Consider the following 9559-nt stretch of genomic DNA (forward strand, 5'->3'; position numbering starts at 1 on the left):
CGGGGCAGGCCGGGACCTCGCTTCCTGCCATGGAAGCGTCGGGAACGAGGCCCTTGGCTTTCAAAGGGCTCCTCTTTGTGCGTTTTCCAGCCGGTGGGCTGGAATGTGTGGTTTACCTTTTTCCCCCTGTGTCTTGACGCTGGCTGAGGGGAATTTAGCCCCCACTGTTCCCTGTAAGCTGGAGGGTCGATGGCAAGCTCTGGAATTTGAGGCGAGGCAGCCGGGCTCCGCTCTGGTTTTGTTGCCTTCTCCCTTCCCTTCCCCCTCTACCACAGGCAAACGCGCTTCTGCTTATGGGGTTGAACCTTGTGGCGTTGTATTTCCAGCCTAGACCGGGAGGGATAAGGGCAATCCCTTCAAACCGGTAACTTTTTTACCCCCGTTTTTAAAGCATGTCGCTTTAAGATCAAAATCAAGTTCAAAATAACATTTGCTGGCTTCAGATCAAAGTACCTAAGTGTTATCTGTTGGCTCTTGAGCTTCTTGAAAAAAAAAATCGAGCCACTGAAGCTGCCTGGCATCCCTTTCTAAATGTTTATGGCAAGGTTTTGCTGCAGCTCACCGTAAAGTTTCTGATGCTTTTTGCTCTTTCTGCAGGTGACCAGAGTGCCTGGGCTTTCTTTTGTTCCCATTTGCTCGATATTATTCCGAGTTAGAACGAGTAAACAGAAAATGCCTCTCCTTTGCCAGTATGCCAGCAGGAGTAGCGTGAGAATGCGAAACCTCTGGGTGTTCGATAGGGGAGGATACAGTGCCCAGAAAGCAGTTGTTTTGTTAGTTGTTTGTGCCTCCAGTGTTGGTAAATCCGATTAAATACGAGATGCTTCGGTGAATGCTTTTGCCCAGCTATGCTGTGCTCTACGCTGGCCGTAACAACAGCTTTAAAACGTTGCTTTATGCGCTGTAAATCCCCTGTAGGTTATATGGAGCTTGCTGCGAACAACCGTTAAAGTACTTGTCTCCTCAATTAGCAAGTGGCGCTTCCAAAGTCGTGTTAAAGTTGGTAACTTCAGTAACAGTGGGGCTGAATGAGGGACTCTGTCTAGATGAGCTGATTATCCTCCGGTTAAAGGAGATCTCGCGGTTAAGTAGGGATGTTTCTTTGCTACCAGCTATTGATCCTAATACGGGGAGCACACAAACGGCCTGTGGACACGCAAATGCTTGGTGGCTTCAAGTTTCTGATCGACCGACCCCTTTGAGTTGCAGAAGTTGGGGTGGGTCGAGAGCCCCTTCTGCTGCTGCTGCGCAGTGGGAGGCCTGACCCCGTGACGGACTTGGCCGCGCGGGGCTCTGTGGAAGCCTTGCAAACCACCTCCTTAGAACCGCCGGGGCTGCAGTTACCCGTGCGAGGTTTGCAGGAGTTATTCCTGGAGGAGCAGAGCAGAGTGCAGGAAGGCAGCTTATTTAGGATGCCATGGGTAAGCTCGACCCAAAACCAGCTTCGGCCCGGGAATGGGTGAGAAGAGGGTGGAAAAGCATTCAGGTGCTCTGCATGGCTTTTTAAAGGCCAGCTTACTGCTGTTGGATTTCCAGGCTGTTCAGAGGTTGGTGTTCCAGTGTTTGCTCATCCTCGCTTCTGGTGCTGAAATCTTCCAGGGCTCTGTGCTGTTTATTTCCTTGCTGTTGGCGCCCAACCAGGATTGCTGCTGCTGCTGCTTTTCTGGTTCAGTAAACCTTTTCTGGAGTCCTGTTGGCTCAGGCTCCTGCTGCGGATCCTCGGTTGCAGGGCTGTGATTCACTTCTTCCAGTCGGGTACGGGGTGGCTTTGGTCCCTGCGTGTCTGCGTTGGGTTCTCGGTGTCGCATAACGATGGTCGCGGTTGCGTTTTGTAGCGCTAGGAAACTTTGTTTGAGCGAGGGTGTAATGCCCAGTACCTGAAAACTTCGTCTGGAGCTCTCGTGCCCTCTCATCGGTGAAGGCAGCGATTTCTTCTGCTCAGGAAGAAGGTCTACATACGTAGGGTTTGGTTTTTCAGCCGATCAGTGACAGGAAAAGGTGTTGGAGAGCCATGAAGTGTTGGCAGGGGGTATCTAGCCATGTGTTCCGTGGCCTCTGCCTGTATTACACTGCTAAATGTGAATGGCTTATTAGTCCAAGGGACTAAATTAAACTTATTCTTCTGTTTAGTCACTTCCAAGAGAAAGAAAAACCATGAACATCTCGGGACAGGGGTTTGATCTGATGAAGGCTGCAGAAGCAGTAGCTAGCTTGTGGTAAACTTACTGGTTGCAGAGCCTCTAATTCGCGCTGCAGCGCGTCGTGGGCTCTTGAAGACGGCCGCTGGGCGCCGAGCTGCTGCCTTTTTTGCCTTTGAAGACCATTGAACTTGGCAGTGAACTGGGGGGTTCCAGAAGGACTCAAATATTCAGAATATTCTGTGTTCGTTCTTTCTCGTCGGAGCGTGAGCGGGGTTTTGGGTGTTCAGTGACGGGTTTCACACGGTATTTGGCATTTGTGCTTATGGTCTGGTTTGACTCTGTGTCGCACGACGAGAGTGCCCCTTCCTGTCCGAATGCAAGTGTGAGGGGGATGGATAAGCCCCTTAACCTTGTGCTGTCGATTGGCTGAGGCTCCTAAACCCCACCTGGGGTCCGGGGATCCCTTCCGTGTTATCTCTGGCTGCGTGGAGCAGAGGGTCATCGACATGGGATTTTGGGTTTTAGTTGTCAGAGTAAACAGGCAGATTGCTGGTGGTTTTCCAGCCGCCGGCAGAATAACTTACTGTAAAACCCTGGATGTAGTGGTGGTGTGGGCAGAAGGCTTCTCTCAAAGGCCTTTCTCCCCAGGTGAACGTCTTCCCCCCATTCTTCCTCTCTGGACTTTTGTCCAGATAATTTGCTGCCACCATTTACATCTTTTTCTGATATCAGGTTGCTATTTCCATCTTTGCTCTAGATTTTCTGAAAATAGATGTGAAAACTGTTGAGAATAGCATGTTTATTTCTACTCTGAATAGAGCACGTGACGATCCGTGTCTCTGTAGCTGTGCTGGGCTCAGGGCTCTCCTTACGAGCTTGTGCCATTTCAGTGTTTCTGAGCTGGCTTCCTGTCACCTTTTTCTGGAGCATTCCAGGGACATCGTTGTCATGCCACTGGCCGTGGTCATTCTTTCTGGACTTTGTAATGGTGAGGGGTTGGAAATGCAGTGATGAATCTCCTGGGTGGCTGATGTTTAAAACAAGGAGCAGAAGAGGCAGTCCAGCCTCCTCTTCTATTTTACTTTTTTTCTCCCCGCCCCGCACAGGGAACAAGTTCCTGGATGTGGCTGGGTGTTGTGCCTTACCTACCGCGTGGTTGTGCGCATGGTGAGCTTCAAACCTGGGCTTTTCTGGAAGGAGCCAGCAACGCTGGATGCAACAACAGTTAGTCCAGCTCAAAAATACCTTTTGTTTTTGCTACAGGCTTCCAAATAAGGTTCTTTGGGGCAGAACAGGAGGTGTGTAACGTGAGAGGGTAACAAATACTGGTTTTTCATTTACCAGCTGGACAAAAATTTCTTGGGAAGCAAGGCCAGCTCCTTCCCGGGTAAAACCTGTGCTGTTAACACAAGCCCAAACCCCGGGTCACACCTAATCGATGAAGCCGCGTTTGTGAAATGCGTCAAGGAACAGCTCTTTTGGGAGGCTGGCGTTGCTGAGGCGGTGCAGAGAACTCCCAGAAAGCTGCAGCCCTGTGGCTACAGCAAGCGTGGACCCATCGTTGTTAGGCACAAGGGGTCTTATTAAACAGCGGCTTTAGGCGCTTGGACTTCCCGTCATCGCTGGGGAGATTCCCCCGATGCCGGTGGAACCCGGCGTTATGGGCAGCGCCTTCCCAACACGTTGTCCAAAATAGGAACGACTTGCCAGCGAGCAACAGGAGTTGCTGCTGTTGCCCAGGGTCGCGCTTAAAGCTGCGTTTCACGCTGGGGGTGACATCTCGATGGCTCGGAGTTCTCGAAGCCGCTTGACAAGCGTTAGGTGGGAGTCTGTGGGTGGGAGCACTTCAGGCTGATGCCTCTTGCGTGTGGGTCCACTGGTGCTGCCTGTGTGGGGTGGTTTGCAAGCCTCGCTTCTCTTGTTGGGTGATTGGTTACTTGATAATAGAATTCCCGTTGGGGCCCTAGATGTTATGATGCTGGAAGGAAATGCTTTGTTACAGGCCGTGTTTCTGTCGGGTGGTGTTTATAAGGTGTTTCATTATGGTAGGAATGCATTTAATATTTCCAAGGAACGCAGTACACTTCACTGTGGCAGAGCATTCCTGAGGTCTGGTACAAGCCAGCACTGCAAAGCCTCTGCTCCCTGGCTGCCAGCACACGGAGTTCTGAACAGAATAGAGTCTCACTAAGAATCATTTTAAATTTCAGCATTACCTGGTAGAAAAGTCTTGCTTTATCTCCAGAGTAATTTAAACTTCGTACTTAAATGACCTGCTTGCTTCGTGCTTTTGATTTCCATTTGTTAGGCCAAACGTACATCTCATGGCTGGCAATGGCGGGGAGGGGGAAGGGATGCTGGTTTCTTTTGTCTCCACGTAGTTTTGCACAGCGCCCAACAAGGCAGCCTTCTCTCCAGGGCCTGGTGGATGCAGATGGGGACCGGCATGTGCTGGGGATGTTTTCAGAGCGAAACTGAAAACATGCTTTGTTTGTTCCCTGCTTTAAAACATTTGTTTCTGAAAGCGAGCAACAAATAGTAAATGCAGTTATTGCAGTTTCCTGTGGGTTTGGTTTTGGTGAGCAGGACCGTGCTGGCCATGCAAAGTAGAAAGGTTATTTCTGTGCTGTACGTTGGGAACTGGTGTGCCACGGAGCAGGCAGAATCGAGACTGCAGCGTTGGCGGTCCTTGATGTGAAACAATAGCTATTTCTGGCTGTTAAAGCGTAATTAAAAATGAAACTATTGCTGGTGCTTCTATCATATCCTGAGCTCTGACTCCTTTGTTTTACCCTTGTGTGAGTTAAAGTTCATTGTGAGAAATAACCCCCAGAGCTCCGGTGCCGTGTGTGTTCCTGTGCCGTGGTACGGAAGTGCAGGGCAGTCCTGTGCCTATTCAAACAACATTTCTCATGTCTTGCATAGTGCTGCGAGCGAGCAGCATTAAATTTAGGAGCAGGGCACACAGAATTCCAGTTTGACAGTCTCTGCTTCTTGTGATTAAAAGTGAGACCTGGAAGACTTCAGCAGTTGTTTGAAGTGGTGCCGTCAACTCGGCGATTCAGAGCAGCTCCCATACGGCACCTCTCCGAGTGTCCCTGGCACCTGCTGGATTGTGTTCGGTTTTCTGCATTTGAAAATAATCTCTCTTCCCCCTCACTCCGTGAGTGAGATGAAGAAGACAAGAATGTGCTTGTGCTGTGCGGGGTCAGGTGTAACAGAGCAGTTCGAGGAAGCAATCGTTGAGCTCCAAGCTGCGCTCGTCTTGCAGCAGTGAGTCAAGGTTTTCATACAGCAGTAATTTGTGGGAGCCTTTCCTTTCTGGAGAACACAGCTGCTTGTTCCTCCACGTAGGAAAGTCCATTTTGAGCAGTCGGTGACTGAGAAAAGAATCCCAAATTTGTCACGAGAGCTGTGACTTCCTGTGGGAAGTGACTGCAGAGGCTGGAAGTCTTCACCGTGCACTTCAGTCTGTAACTTGCCTGTTCGGGCTCGTGATTCCTGTCCCCTGGACTTCTGTGACTTTTGGAGTCGGAGGGATTAAAAAATGCTGCAAACAATGTTTTCTCTTGTTTGTGGCTGGTGATGCTCTGTTAGTGGCAGCCCTAAAGAAGGTTTGGAGGCCTCGGTGTGTATACAAGCATATAGGGCTGCTGAATTTCATCAAGTCCCTTCAGCAACTGCAAGAAAATCACAGCCTTTTTCATTGTAAAGCAGACACAGAGGGTTCATAGCTGCTCGGTGATGCCAAATGGTGCATTTGAGTGCAGCCCGGAATACAGATGCCGGCCTGCTGGAGAGAGGTCTGCCGAGCTCCTGGAGGATAGCGGTGCAGGAGGCTCCAGCGTGACGAGGAAGAGACTGACTCTGCCTGAACGGGAGGGGAAAAAAATAGTTTTTGAACTGGCTAATGGAAATTCTGCTAATATGTGACTGTCTTCACCATCCCAGGTGTGTGGTGTTGGGAACCTTGGCTTTGTCTGGCCCTGTTGGACTCCTTAGCTTGCTTTTAGCTTTTGATCTTGCGATGGGAATGCTGTTTAAATGAATGCTTTGAAAACGGCTTTTCAAGGCTTCCGCGGTAGCTGAGCTTCACCTGTGACTGAGTTTGGTTGCGTTCATCCTTCAAAAGTTGGTGCAGCCCTTTGGTGTCCTCCCTTTGGACAAGCGTGGAGCCCAGACAGCTCAAGTGTCAAGTGCTGCTTCCCCATGACTGCGTTACAGTGCGTCCCTGTCCTGGTTGCCAGGCTCTGGCGTGTCTGTGACGGCAAAAGGTTATAGTGCTCTGTGGATGTACTGGGGAGAGGAACCGGCTGCTGCTGCTGGGGACAGGGGAGCAACCGAGAGCCCTGCGAGCCAGTGGCTCTTGGCCGTAGTCTGGCAGTAACTGGGCAGTAGCCTATGCACCACCTACCTGAAAGTTGGCTCCTTGGCTTCCTCTTGAGGTGCTGATGGTTTCTACCCACTTACTTATATTGGCACGTTAAGTTCCTTCTTCCCAACATTTTCTAAAGCATTCTTGGTTTAGTGTCTTCCTCGGTGAAAACTTTTACATCCCAGAGCACCATGTGGCACCTCTCATTTCCAAGGACGAGCAGCGCAAGGATTCTGTCTTGGCCATCTGCTTCAAAATTAGGTCTTCTGGGAAAGTACTTGTGGCTGAGACACAAAGACCTGAAAGAAAAGGTCTTTCCTGTGACTTACTGGTCTTGTCTCTGCCTGACTTCCTGGTCCAAGAATCCTCTGTGTTCTGGGACATGGTGAACAGGCCTTTTCGAGCGGGGAGGGTGCGTGTTAGTTGGCAAAAGTTCAAACTTTGATTGCTTTGTGATTTGAGGAGTTGGGGAGCTGGAGGGAGATGATCTCCAGCATTGGAGAGGAAAAGCTTCAATATTTGCTTATTGCCTGTACACCCTTCAGAAAAACTGTCTGTGCTTGGCGGGGTGATGTTGTGTGTTACCTTTCTAGACAAGGGATGCAGACTCTACACTGTTCTCCAGCGGAGAAGCAGGATGCAGAAGGAGTTCCTGCTCGGAAGGATTCCGCCTGAGCACAGCTAAGCCCTCTTGAAGTGGAGAACGCATGCTGAAACCGTAGAACTAGAAGAATGTGTATAAACGCACCTGAAAATACTCAACTGGCAGAGTAACTGACTGCTTTGGGTGTTAGTTCAAAGGTTTTTATTTTAAACTTAGTATCAGCCTATTCCTATTAAGGAAGGACAAAGCGTGAGGAGACTTTTTCGAGATAAATGAAAAGTTGAAGTGCTTCTGAAGGTGTCTGCTTCCTGCCTGGCATTAGTAAGCGAGGTCAGCCTCTGGAGGAGTGCGCTGAGTAAGCTCCGAGCGCACTGCTCTGGAGTGCACTGAGTAAGCTCTCCGAGTGCACTACCCTGCTGGAGGGTGTTCAACTTGTTTGCTTCAGCAAAACTTTTTCAGAGCCGCAGAGGAAGTAGCTGGTATTTGAGCAGCCCCATTATATAAAAGTCAAGGCAGGACACACTTGATTTTTACCATTCCTGTGCCGCCTTGATGTGCACGTAGAAGCTGGTGAAGCGGTGACCGCGTAGTGAAGATTATGGGTGCGTATTCAATGTCTGAAAGAGCTCTGGATCATTTTCAGAAACCTTTGATCCCCTCCGCAGCTGATAACTTTGGATTTTGAGTGCTCTTGTGTAACAAAACACAAACGCAATCAGCAGATGGAAATGCGGAGAGAGGTTAGGGGAAAACAGGAGAATTCATGTGAGTACAGAGTCGTCCTTGCGATGAGCTCTCCTGTGTGGGAAGAATAGCTTTAATTCTCCACTCCTAATAATGTCCGTCCCAGTCAGGATCTGAGAAACAGGGAGGTGGAAGGAACGGTCTGGGCAGAGGAACTAAGGACCTCCTTGGGGAGTTAGGGAGAACCTGTGGGAGAGCCGTGTCTCGAGGGGAAGGAGAAACCTCCCGAGGCCTGACGAGGTTAGGCTCCAGAGTAGGTGCTCAGAAGTGACAGAGCTTTGCTGATCGATATATGCTAAAACTAAGCTGAACAGCCACTTTTTATTAAACAGGTGGGGAGAGGAAGACTCCAGCGCTTAGTTAGCAGCTTCATTTCTCTTCTGGGAGCTCTGGCAGGCTCTGGTAAGCCTTGACCGTAAGTCCTTGCCTTAAAGCGAAGAGTGACTGTTCTCGTTCTGCATCCCTCTTCACCCGAGGAAGTGATCCCAGAGGCTGCTCCTAACATGGAGTTCGGGTTTGTGTGAAGTTGAAGGTGTGGAGGGAGGGTGCTTGGAGATGTTTGGGGTCTCAGTCATCCTCGTGTAATTCCCCTGACCCGTGTCCTGCTGTCACTGGCCAGGGTATCTCTGCAGGCAGTGCTGTGGTTTGGGAGAGGCTGGGTGCCAGCTCGTTCCCTGTGCTTAATTACCTGTGGGTCATTAGCGTCATTATTCACATCGTTGACTGACCAGCTGGGGTTTTTGTCTTGCAGAGGGCTGGTGTTTGATGGTAGGTAGTAATATTTTAATGGGAGAGAAGCAAGGGGGATGTGGTCAGCTGGTCACAGGCCATCAGACAGGAAATTGCCCGTCCAGGTTTGTTTCCCCAAGGGAGATGCTCCAGGGGTGTCGAAACTCCTCTGAGTCAATGAGCGCAAGTTTGTGTAGAGGCGAGTCTTCAAAGCCCTTGAATGAGAAAATGGTGGAAGAGTCGGGGTTTTCCTGTTGTCTCTGCTGTATGGCTTGTGTTTTGTCACCTCTGTATGGGATCCCAACTGGGTGTTTTCCCTGAACTGGAGGTTGCTCCAGTGGCTGGTTAGAAGTATCGGTGGCAAACAATGATCAGAGGATCTCATTAATGAAGGGGAACGAGAACGAACACGAGAATTGCCAAACTCTTCATGCCTCCAGAATATCCCTTCTTCAAAGGTAACTTCTGCGGAGCCCTCAGAGGGAAAAGTTTTGGGGGTGTCAACAGGGAAAATTACTTTGTGTAGCGGAAATCCCGGCTCCTAAAACAGGACGTTGCCAGGGGTCTGTTTTCTTGGCTGTAAAACTAAGACGAAATGAGCAGAGTGTGGTAAATAAATTGCAAAGTCATCATTTAAAAACGGTCTGAGCTAGAAGAGGCTTGTTGGGAGAAGGGTGCTGGCAGGTTTTCCTAGTGCAGATGCCGGTTCTGCCAGCAGAGAAAAGTGCTTTTGCAGGTAGAGCTGCCTTTTGTGCAGGGAAGCGATGTGAGCTATGACCACATCTGCTCCGGGGCTTTTGCCAGCCTGAAGATGTTGCCAGAGATTACATCTCCAAGACACTGCTGCACTGGCAATGGTTTCCTGGGCTTGTATGTGGTAAGAGGGTTAAGATGGCTAAATGATGATTTTTTTTTTTTTTTTTGCTTGTTTGAGTGTTGTAGGTTAGGGCATAGGCAGCCCTGGGG

Source organism: Buceros rhinoceros, unplaced genomic scaffold (genome assembly GCF_000710305.1).
Source record: "Buceros rhinoceros silvestris isolate BGI_N320 unplaced genomic scaffold, ASM71030v1 scaffold20176, whole genome shotgun sequence".
NCBI classification, from domain to species: Eukaryota; Metazoa; Chordata; class Aves; order Bucerotiformes; family Bucerotidae; genus Buceros; species Buceros rhinoceros.